At 43.5% G+C, this 11,772-nt stretch overlaps 1 protein-coding gene across 4 annotated transcripts in view; it reads left to right on the top strand.

Moving 5' to 3' along the window:
- The first annotated feature begins 456 nt into the window (after positions 1-456).
- SINHCAF (SIN3-HDAC complex associated factor) overlaps positions 457-11,772 on the top strand; it is a 45,035-nt gene continuing 33,719 nt past the window's right edge. For 2 of the 4 annotated variants that reach the window (XM_064377430.1, XM_064377431.1), the window contains exon 1: positions 457-643. The gene's annotated coding sequence lies outside the window, so the exon portion shown is untranslated. Of the gene's footprint in view, positions 644-785; positions 836-2,599; positions 2,725-11,772 lie in introns of those variants that run through there. The other 2 variants (XM_064377432.1, XM_064377429.1) reach the window with 2 other exon arrangements.

Raw genomic sequence — 11,772 nt, 5'->3', positions numbered from 1 at the left:
TATAAATTCAGTCTGGGTGCTTACAAGACCACCTCCTCTGTCACTGAAAGTGGGCACAGGTGTGAGAATTTTGCAAAAGCAGCTTTCAGAACAATTTTTCAGCGCTCGATGGTACCCCTAGGAACTGCGGGGGTGGAAAGCACGCCACGCAGTGCAGCCTTCCCCTCGGTTGCTAACCTTTCCCTTTCTCACCTCGCCACTCCCTCTCCGCCGCGGCCTCCAGCCGGGGTGCGGCGGGGGGGGCGTTTGTTTATGTGACGTCCGCCGTAGTAAGCAGTCCCCGCCCCCGTTTCCCTCTGGCCGCGGCGTTTCCCGCGCCGCGGAGCTTCTCCCCTTAAAAGGACAATAGAGGCCTCGAGAGCGCGCGCGGTCGCCGGGCCTTCTCCCCCTCCCAGCCCGCGACGTGCGCGCGCCCGTATGCAAATAAGTTCGATTCAAGAGAATTTTGTGCCGGGAGCCGCGCGTGCGCAGAGGGAAAGCGGAATCTACACCTTCCCGGCCAGCGGTAGCAACTGCCGAACTGCAGGAGACAATCTTTCTAGACAAGGCAGTTGAGGAGGAGGGAGCGCTTGAGGGAGACTGGCCTGGCGTGCACTCCGCACCTCAGGGACGTTGTTGCGCGTGGAACGGCTGCTTTTGGAAGGTGAGTGACTCTAACTATGTCTCTAGTGCAAAACTGTCTCACGAGGCTTTGATTTCAGAGTGGTTTTTTTTTTCCTCTTTTTTCACCTCCACCCACCTCCCCCCCGTCCTTCCACAAACACAGGAAGTTTTGTCTTGGAGGTGGCATTGTTGGGAGCGCTGTTTTCGTGTTCTTCAGACCCCAGGTTCTTTGGTACGCGCGTGTTCAGTGTGTATTTTTTAATTGGGGAGGGTATTTGAGGCAAACCGAAAGTCTCGGGGCGGGGGAAGTGACTGGAGCCTGGGCATAATCGAGGAGTCGCCGGAGTTGAGGGATACACGTTGAAGGTGACAATGACTTTTCTCCACCGCAGTGTTCTCTTGCGGAAAGGAACCCGGCGGCCGAAAGGCCTGAGAGGAAAGCGACTCGCTGGCCACCGCGCAGCGGCCGGGGTCGGTGCGTCCGCGTGGGCGCCAGGCGCGGGCAGGGTCGGGCGCCGTTGTGAAACCTCGTGGTTTAGTTGACTGCAGCCCCCAGTCGAGGGTGGACAATAAACGCCATTTGCTTGGAAACTTAAGTTGCCATCCGCTTCCGAGCTGGCGGTTGAGGGGCTTTAAATCGGCCTTTGGGGGTCAGTACTGGGCTCTGCCGGAGCGCACGCGGCGTGGCGTTGTTTGCTCAACTCCGGAGGGATGCGGATGCGACAATGAGAGCAACACGCGGTCGCTTAAAAACAGCCGGTCTTCCACTCGCCTGCCCTCCTCGGACCGCGCCCAAGCGCGTCTGGTGTCCGGGGTGCCTTCGGAGCCCAAAGTTTTGCTCCCCGTGCGTTCACCTGTAGCGTAGGTGTGGGCGCCACGGCGAGGGCGTCCCGTTTGTGGGCGGCCGTCCGCGCTGTAAGATGGCCAGGGAAGCCAACTTGGCTGGGGACGGAGGCGGCGGTGTTGTGTGCGCCGCAGGAGTCAGTGAACTCCGTTGGGCACTGCTTTTTGTGTTCTACGTGACAGACCACGTGCTTCGGGCGCGACCCTGGTCCTGGTCCGAATGTCCAGCCCGCGTGAGCCGTGGGATGCGGCCGCCGTCGGGCAGGTCCGGCCGGCAGGACAATGTGGTTTGCCGATGATGGCGTCTTGCCAGTTTAAAAAGCAGAGTGAAAGTCGCCAACTCCGCCCGTGCGGGGCGGGCACTCCGGGCGTTTCTCATCAAGGACACTGCAAAACTTTGATTAAATGGGGCCGCTCCCAAGGGGAGGGTTGTGGGGGGGTTAGGCTCTGGACTCCTAGGGGCGCCGGGTCCGGACCCCTCCCCGGGGTGATCGTCCAGTGCCCGGCCCCTGCGAAAGGCTCCTACATCCCTGATGCTGCACGTAGGCAGCGCCCGGCTGGACAGAAAACAAAGGGCTGCATGTGCCCGTGCGGGCCCCCGGCGCTTGGGGCGGCCGCCGGGGCTGAGAGCCGTGCGGGTCGGGGCCCCAGAAGTTCGGGCGAGTTTCGGGAGGGGCTTTTGTTCCTCAGCCCCCTCGTGGGGAAACTTTGGCGGCGCTACTTGTGCGAGGTGCCATGCTGGTGCGTAGGGAGACGGTGTGCTTCCCCGCTCCTGGCGGGCGGGAGGGCAAGGAAGGCGGTAGTGCCCGGCGCTTCACTTTCGGCGCCTGGGGCGGCGACGGCCGAGGGGTTCGGAGACTGTCGCCCGGACTCCTCGGCTCGTTCCTCTTGGCCCGAGAGCTTGTGTCTGGGAGGTCTGTGGGTTCGCCTTTGAAGTCGAACTGTTGCCATGTTTGAATTACGTCAGGGCAAAGCCATGAGGAGGAACAAGCCCCGGCAGCAAGGCGTGCGGGAGGCGCGGCCTGCGGGAGGCGCAGGGCCGGGCGGGCGCGGGGCCCGTTGTTCCGGCGCAGGTGAGGGAGGCTGCGGCGAGCGACGCGGTTCACCTCCCGTTTCCCTCGCCCTCGCCAATGGCGAGCGGCCCCCACAGGAACTTTCCTCTCGACGCGAGATGTCTTATTTACCAACAAATCCACCAGGGAGCATTCTTATTTGCGGGCTCGGCGTTTCTCTTGGCGGTCACCGGAGTACCCGAGGGGGAGGCGCGGTTTACGGAAGGTGGGGACCGTAGGGCCCTGGGAGGAGCGGGGAGGCATTTTATTGCTTTCGGGGAAACGGGCGAGGGCGGCGAGCACCTCCTCCCCCGCCGAGCTGTGGCCCGCAAGTCCAGGGGACCCAGCCCCGACGACGCCCGAAAAACCACCCTGGGGAAGTTCTGGGGCTCGCAGTTGCTCTACTAAGGGAAGTGAGTACTGTGGGCGAATTGTGCGTGCGGCCGGTTTCTTTGTGTGTTCCTGGGGGGTGGGGGGCTCGGGGAGGGGAAGGTTTGTTTTGGTGTGGGGGAAGTTGGTTTCTTGGGGTGGTAGGGTGGTGCAGTTTGTTCTGGTGACTATGACCCTAGTCAGTTTCTTTGTTTTTATTTTCTTCCTTTAACCTTCCATTACTTCAGACACTCGGAAGATTAGGAATTACTGTTTAGTTAAACAGGGACCGTATCCGAGGCAGTTTTACCCCAGCAATCCTTTCTCCCCTTCTTTACTTTGTCCTAAGGAGGGTAAAGAAAAGCTTTTCTTTTTCTTTTAATAATTTAAAAATGAATTTGACCTTGTTATTCAGAGTACACTGAAAGCACCTGTTTTTGAACTGGAGTTTGCCAGACTTGAAGAGTCTTTTAATATTTTATGTTGTAAAATTGAACATGTTTAGTTTTCCAATCTAAAAGTCTGGGAGTTTGTTTCTGGTGAGTTCCGGAGAAACCCCGATGGCATTTAAAGTATTTATGTAGTGATTTTGGGAAGGGGGATCTTTTTTAGCTGAAAGGTATGCGTGACTCAGTGTTTGGTGGTTATTGAATGCCTTATCTTAGGACGACCTTGAAGAAGCAAGTATTTAGGGAGTTGGGCCTTTTGGAAACGTAAAGAGGCTGGGGAGGAAGCTGCTCAGGAAGATGACACAGGGTAACGGCTAGCTTCTTCCCAGTTCCCGTGAACTGGGGTTGACCTTCTGGTTACCCCTCCTAGATTTTTCTTTTCAAGCTCAACTTTTTTTTTGTATGTGGCCCCAGGCATAGCTCGGAAATTATGCTGGTTTGACACATGGATGCTTCTTTGGTATTTGGGGTTTGCCTGTAGTCTAGACATCTGATAGGCACCACCATATCTGTTGCTTCTTTCCTGATTTCTTCTGCATTTGAATCATGTTTAAGGCTTAGAATCTAAGTCATTATTACTAGGAAATAATACCCTTAGATACCCTGCCCCCACACACCAAAAAAATCGATACTAGTTGAAATCCATTTTTTTCTTTTCATTATTTTGGTATTAATAAACATATTTCTCCCAAGTTTTGGTTGACCGAATTACAATACCAAAAGGCAATCAATATTAGTACATTTCTTTAGTAAATAGAAAGCCTGTCAAGAAAATGAAAAACTTTGGATTTAATAACTTTGGCTTTCTTTTGGCAGCTATTTCTCTGGGTCATGTATTTAAAATGCATATGAGGTGCTTTGCAAATACACTGAGATTGTTTGAGTTGTTTTTCATAATTAGTATTTCATAGCTATGCTTTGGCTAGAATTTCCATTTCCTGGCAGATTTCATGTACATATAGAGCTTGATGGTTTTTGTTTTAATAATTAGATGTTGTAAAACAGATTTAGATTATCAAAGTGAATGAGTTTAGGGTGGGAAAGACCCACAGACAAGGTCTCTACTGCCTTCTGTTTGTATTGCTTTTGTGGGAGGTTGGAGATCATAATGAAGTTTCAGTAGGTAGAATATTCTAGATCACTGGTGGACAGCAGGCCCCAAGTCTGTCTGTCCTTGCATAGTATTCTTAATTCTGTATATCTGGAACCTGAATGGTCAGTTTTTTCTTTTTCCCCCTCAGAGTGGTTATCAAGTCCTGGGAAATCCTGACTCACAGGGCTCAAACTCAAACATATTTATGTCAGAAGCAATTTAAGAACCATTTTACATGTAAAATAAATGCTTTTCACTGGGGAAGGGGTAAACTTATTTTAAATCTGAACCAACGCTCTTATTGAGGACAAATTAATCAGTTTATCATGCCAGGCACATAGTAGGTTGCTTTAAAAGTATGTCATTTTCTTTTTTTCTTAAGAGACGATAGGAATGTAATTGGCTGAGAAGAAAGGGAATGCATGTATTGAAGCATGAAGTTTGTTGTTCAGAGTAACCTAGTAATGCTTAGGTTTCAAAGTTGTGATCATCTGATAGTCACTTTGTGACCAGTTTTTTCATCTAAAATGGTAGTAATAGCTATTGTAAATAAGTTGTAAATAATTAAGCAAGTGACATGATTGATAAATATTAGCTGCTGCTGTCCTCACAACACTGGGAAATAAACATTTTACAGAAGATAAAACTGAGGCCTGGATCAGTTACCGTTTCTGGGGAAACATTCGGTAAATTTTTAGTGGAAACAATGAGTGTCTTTTGTCCCCTTCCTCACCTCATGAAACCAGTTCTGGGAAGACACTGCCCTTGACTCTTGGTTGTCTTTTCAGTTCTGATTCAACCATTTTACATTAGAAAGTCCTGTGGAAACCTGGAAAATGTCATTTTTCTTTCTTCCTGATTTGCCTTGTCCACAAGATTGTCCTGTATTTCCCACACTTAGTTTTGATTTTGGGGGTGTTAGAAATTGAGAATATTTCATTGTCTTTTGTTTCTCCAGGTTTTAAATTAAATCTGCAATTAGGATTTTTCTGTGTTATAGAAATAATCTGGAAATGCATCTAGTCCAAAAAAGGGAGTTTGTAGTTTGTTTTCAAGGTTGGGAGGTTTTCGCTTTGCCTCAGAAATACTAATGTCACAGGCACATTGCTATTACGTATTTAAATATGAAAGTTACAGTTGAACTAGAAGACTTTATTTCTAGCTTTGTATTTAGTTGTTTTCTACCTAAGTTTGATTTGACTTAATATTATTTTAATTTGGTGAATGTTAACTGTACTGAGTTGAAGTAGCTCTTATTTCTTATTTATCCTAATTTCCTCCCCCCTCCACTTCTGCTGGAAATAAGCAAGAAACATTTTTTTTCCTATGGCTTTTAAACATCAGTTTTTTTTTTTTCTACAAAAGTCTATAGACCACATGTTAAAGACAAATGACCCCTTTTTGAAAACTTTTAAAATATTTCTGTGATCAATAGCATAAACAGTGACTCCTTACGGCTTTATTGTGGACACTGTTTCCCATTCCATGCCCTTAAATACACTGTTTATATTCATCTTGGCTGTCCCACTCTTTGAGTGGTTAGCAAATTCTGTCTGTTTCTGTGTACTATGTACAGCTAGCACCTGGTTGTAATACAAGACTTAGATTCTGCTCTGCAGCGGTTTACCATTGAGTAGAGGAGATAATGCATTAACAATTAGGTGAAATCTTATGTCGTAGGTGTTCTAATAAAGGTATGGAAGGGTTTTGTAAAAGAAGTAATTCTTAAAAGAATTTCCCAGGTCAAGGGGATGGAGGGTAAGCCATCTCAGACAGAAATAACAGCCTGAATAGAGGATGGCTAGTTATTACAGTTGGTTTGACACTCTTAGAATTTCAGAATTCCAGGTTGGGAGCAGCTGGTAGGCAGAGGGAGATCCTGAAAAGCTTTGAATTCCTTGCCAAGGAGTTTAGATACTATCGTGAAGCCAGTGTTGGTACCTTGCAAGGGAAGATTAATAGTTGAACTTTAGGAAGATGTTTAAAGGATGTGGGGAAGTCAGTTACAAGATTCTGACAGGAGTTCACGCACCATCGTGAGGAACAAATGGGCAGTGGGGAGGGAGGTGAAGGAAGAAACATAATCTCTAAGGACTTCACAGTAAATTTGGTGGAGGGCCATGCAGAGGGTGAAGGAAGAGCTCAGTTGGCTTCCAAGTTGTTTTTGTGTGACTGTGGAACTGTGGATGATAATCAAGATAGGTAAACAGAGGAAGAGCAGATTGGAGGGAAGATTTATATAATCAGTTCAGGGGATTTAAAGGTTGGAATGGGTCGGTGGTGAGTTGGCCATATTTATCTTAGAGCTAAGGAGAAAGCTTGGATCAGGACATGAGTAATATTGGGGCATTACCAATAAGGTTGTTAGTAACTTCCTGAGAGTGGATTGCCCAAAGACAGAAAGCAAAATGATACCTGAAATATGAGAGGAAAAAAAGAGAAAGATTTGTGAATAAAAAGAATCATCAGAACTGAGTACATAACTTGTGCCAGTCCTTGTGTTGACGCTTTATAGTACAGGTGCCCACCACCACGTCCGTGTAATTTTTTTGTATTTTTAGTAGAGACAGGGTTTCACCATGTTGGCCAGGCTGGACTCGAACTCCTGACCTCAGGTAATCCACCCGCCTTGGCCTCCCAAAGTGCTGGGATTACAGGTGTGAGCCACTGTGCCCGGCCTGTCATTATTTTATAGATAAGGAAACAAGATTAGAGAGGTTAAGGAACTTCCCTGAGGTTTAGGTCAAATCAGGTGTGTGTACTACCATGTATCAATTTTCTTAACATTTTTATCAAGTTTGAAAAGGGAGAATAGCTTCATAGAAGAGTATATGGGCCCATTTCATGACCTGAAATTCTCCCTGAATGGCTAAGTTCGTCTTTTCCCACAGACCTGGGCTTAAAAGAAAATCTTTAATAATCAGAATTTTACCTTCAATTAAGTTTGCTGTATATATCTTTGGATAGATAGCATTTATTTTTCTGTAATGTGCAAGTCTTATAAATTCAAGGACATAAACTACACATACACTGATATTTTCATACCCTTGCTTCACAGCATCCCTGAAAAGTAGACATGGGATTTTATGCCAATATTACAGAAGGACAAATAAAATTAGGAGTGACTTCTTAGTTAGTTGTAAAGACAGAAGCAGAAATAGACTCAAGAATAGTTACATTTTCTAACTCCTAATCATCCCTTAAAAGCAGATACATATTCTTTCTGACATTTTCAATTTTTTTAATCCACTGGAATTCCTCTTAATCTAGAATTGGGAGACCTAGTTTTTTTTGTTTTTTTTTTTTTTAAACTCTACCAAAATTGGAGGGGCCTGGTGGTTTTTTACACTGTCTAAAGCCCAGAGACTTGAATTTGTAATTTTATTTTTAACTTATGCCACTTTAGTTGAAGATGTGCTTATTTCTGAGTTTGACCTCTTTCCTATATAGGATAAGTTTTAGGCTCTTCTCCCAAGTGTGGATTCCATACACAGCCACAGTTATAAATGCTTTACCATATTTCTGAGAGACAGGGCACATGTTTGGAGAGGCTGTTGGCAAACAAGTGGGGTCCGCTACCCTTTTCTCAGTTTTCTTCCAGACAGATTTAAATTTGCTCCTTAAAGTTAGCTAAATTTAGGGAATTTTGCTGAGATGTAGGCTGGTATCTAGAAGCAGGTAAGAGGAAATAATGTTTTATTGCTCCATGGCTTTCCTTAACTGCTGATGAAACATGTCTCATTGTTGGGGAATACTGCAGCCAAGTGGCCTAGCAGCGGGAGAATACAAAGCATTTAGTCCTGTTGACCCTTTGTGAAAAGTGTTGCTCCAGTTACACTGTTAGTGTTTTACTGGATCCTGTACTTAAATGTGATTAACGATAGCATACGATTGACTAAAATGGTGTCATTACCAATTACGGAAACTCAAGGATCCCCACAGCTTGTGATCACAAGTGTTTTTTCATGTTTATTTCTTTTCCTTTCCCATCATCCTGCCATTTCAAGTTTGGCTCTAAAGAAATGCATCTCCTTCACTTCAAAGTTGTCTTTGGTTGCTTAGTTCTTTTTGTCTTTGTTCACCGTTGCTTCCTTCCCACTTTACAAATCTTTTGCTTGTCTCCTTTCTGCCATTACCTTCTCATTCTGCTCTATATATTTTGATCTTACCAGTCTATTTCGTAGTCTCTCCCATGGAGTGTATTTTCTAATCTGTATCTCTCCATTTGTATGTCTTTGAGGAAGTTTATTTAAGCTCTCTGTGCTTTTTTAGATTACTCTTAAGGTGTGTCTTGATAACCAAGGTTATTGGGGAGTGATGCCCTTGGTTAAAAAAAAAAGCAGGAGGGAGTAAAGTGAAAGTAAGCTGCTTTCATGCTTGCACTCCTCAGAGGCCACCACTATTTACTATTTTTAAAAACCAATTTAAAAAGAAGTTTGTGTACTTACAGTCTTATTTTAAAAACATCCTGTGGGATTATACTGTATAACTATTGTTCGACTTGCTTGTTTCACAGAACAAGATATGTTAGATGTAGTTCCTTCTCTGCATATGTTGTAGATCTGCTACTGCTTCCTTTCCTTTCCTTTCCTTTGCTTTTTCTTCCCTTTCCTTTTCTTTTTCCTTCCTTCTTTTTTTTGTTGTAGATCTGCTACTACTTCCTTTCCTTTTCTTTTCCCTTCCTTTTCCCTTTCCCTTTCCTTTCCTTTTTCTTCCCTTTCCTTCATTCCTTCTTTTATTTTATTTTTTATAGAGATGGGGTTTTATCATGTTGCCCTGGCTGGTCTGGAATTCCTGGGCTCAAGCAGTCCTCCCACCTTGGCCTCCCAAAAATGCTGGGATTACAGGCATAAACTATCATGCCCGGCCCTACTACTGCATTCTTCTTAAAAGTTGAAGCAGCATTCTGTGGTGTGAAGACACCATAATTTAACCAGTCTGAAAATTCATTGACGTTTAAGTCACTTCCACTATCTTGTGTTTTTTTTAAAAGGCTTAGGCCAGTTGATTTTTAGAAAGAAAAAATGGTAATTAGAAGCTATGATTTTGGTTTATTGGAAACTAAGGATAGTTTCATTTGGGAGGTTGTTCACCTAATTTGTACGTATCAGAATTTCAGTTTTCAAGATGATTTAGACAAGTTGTGAAGTTAACTGTAGATTTACCACTTTTGACTACTGCCCTCAATTTTCTTCTATGTAGTCCACGCAGTGGCATTATTGAGTTTTGAAAGGTACTTATGAATATTAAAAAAAACCCTTTACTTCTGAATATATAAAAAAGCTGTAAGAAGGAATGTAGAAAGTGGGATTGGGGAAGTTATATTAGAGAAACTAGTAGTGTTCTTCCAAGCATGCATACCAACTAAGGTGAGCTTAACAGATGTTAAATTCATCATATAAGAGCCCTTTCCATATCCTTAAATGTTAAATTAACACTCTTACAAGATTTGAAAAGACAAGAAAATAGTTCAATTAAATTCATCACCTTTTCACTGTCTCCTGATTGCATATAAAAAAGGGTACTAAAGCTCTAAAATTTGCATTTCAGCATTTTTTGTTCTGTTTTCTGGTTGGACCTTAAAATGAACAAGTATTTGGTATTGTTGAGATTTATAAGAGGTAATCTTTAATTTTATTTATCAGAAAACTTTTCTTAAATAGCATCTTTAAACTATTGCTGTGAAATTCTTTTTCTTTCCTATGTATATTATTATACTCAGTAAACTTACATGTTGAATTAAATGTAAAATTAGACATTATTCCTGATCATTGGCTTCCCAGTTTCATTAGATAAGATTAGAATTGTCCCTTTTGTATCTTTGATATATTGTGGTTATCTCATTCTTTTCTTGACTCATCAACACCAAGATCATTAAGTTGATCATTAAACGTATATGAAACCCACAGATTTAAAGTAGAAGAAACTCCTGCAAATCAACCAAAACAGATGTTTAGACTTGATTGTTGCATTTTAAAACTTTATTTTTTTGTTTATATATATTTTGTCCATATAATTACAGTTATTTCTCTTAATTGCTTTTGCTGACTTAGCTATTACTTTTAATCTTTTTAACTTTGGGATATTCAATTAATTTGGACAGAGCTATAATTAATTGTAGCATGGTTGATTGTTTTTTTTCTGAGACTGAGTTTTGCTCGTTGCCCAGGCTGGAGTGCAGTGGCACAATCTTGGCTCACTGCAACCTCCACTTCCCAGGTTAAAGTGATTCTCTTGCCTCAGCCTCCTGAGTAGCTGGGATTACAGGTGTGCAACACCACACCCAGCTAATTTTTTGTATTTTTAGTAGAGATGCGGTTTCATGATGTTGGCCAGGCTGGTCTCGAACTCCTGACATCAGGTGATCCACCCGCCTCGGCCTCCCAAACTGCAGGGATTACAGGCATGAGCCACTGTGCCTGGCCGGTTGATTGTTTTTAACTGTTTATAATATTAAAAAAATTTTTGGGTTTTTGGCTAATACTAGCCAAAGAAAGAATGCCAGCAAAAGTGCTTTGTAAAATGTAAAGTGCTATACAAATGTCAACTTAAAATTTAAGCAACACATTTAAGCACCTGTGAAAACAAAAGAAAAATCTGATTAACACAGACCTCCTCTAAATTTCTTTCTGACCCAGGAATGTGTGTATGTGCAAAGGCAGCTATGTCAGAGATAAGTGTTACAAACTCCTATCAATAAGTATGTTTTAACTGTAAATTCTCAGATCCTGAGAAACATCTCAAAATGTTTGTCCCATTTGAAGAAACTCCAGGCAGCATACTGTAGACAGACAGACAGACAGATAATGATAGATAGTGTCAGAAGAAAAGAGAAAACTGGCCCAAGATGGCTGCAGTTTGGACATATGCATAATAAAACCACTGCCTACAAACTAAAGCTGACCCCTTGGGTTTGTAACTGGAGTTTGTTAAATATTTTGCTGACAGATACTGGTTGTAAACTTGTTGATCAGATACAGAACAAAGGCAGGATGGAATCAATCATCCTTCCACCAGACCGTAAGGTGCCTACACAATTATTAACTTTTCTCTCCTACCCACTTAACCACATATTTACTTTACTTTAGGCATAACATCACTGAATATGAACCAAATTATCAATTACTGCTTCACCATACTGCACATATTTTCCTGTTTAAAAAATGTATAAAGACTGCCTCATGTAGTCTACTTCAGAGCGCAGGTTTTAAGCTACTGGAACTCGTGCTTCTGGGGTGTGCATCCTCAACCTTTGTGTTTGCAGGTAGCACATTTGGATTCAGAACACCTCCTGACTTAGTCAATCTAATGAGAAGGTATTAAAACTTGTGGAGAACAAAGCCTCTAAATTGACTAAATCCCC

Source organism: Aotus nancymaae, unplaced genomic scaffold, assembly GCF_030222135.1.
Source record: "Aotus nancymaae isolate 86718 unplaced genomic scaffold, 86718_ANA_hifiasm-v0.15.2.pri h1tg000016l, whole genome shotgun sequence".
In the NCBI taxonomy this organism is placed as follows: domain Eukaryota; kingdom Metazoa; phylum Chordata; class Mammalia; order Primates; family Aotidae; genus Aotus; species Aotus nancymaae.
This window is presented reverse-complemented; position numbering and strand designations above follow the sequence as displayed.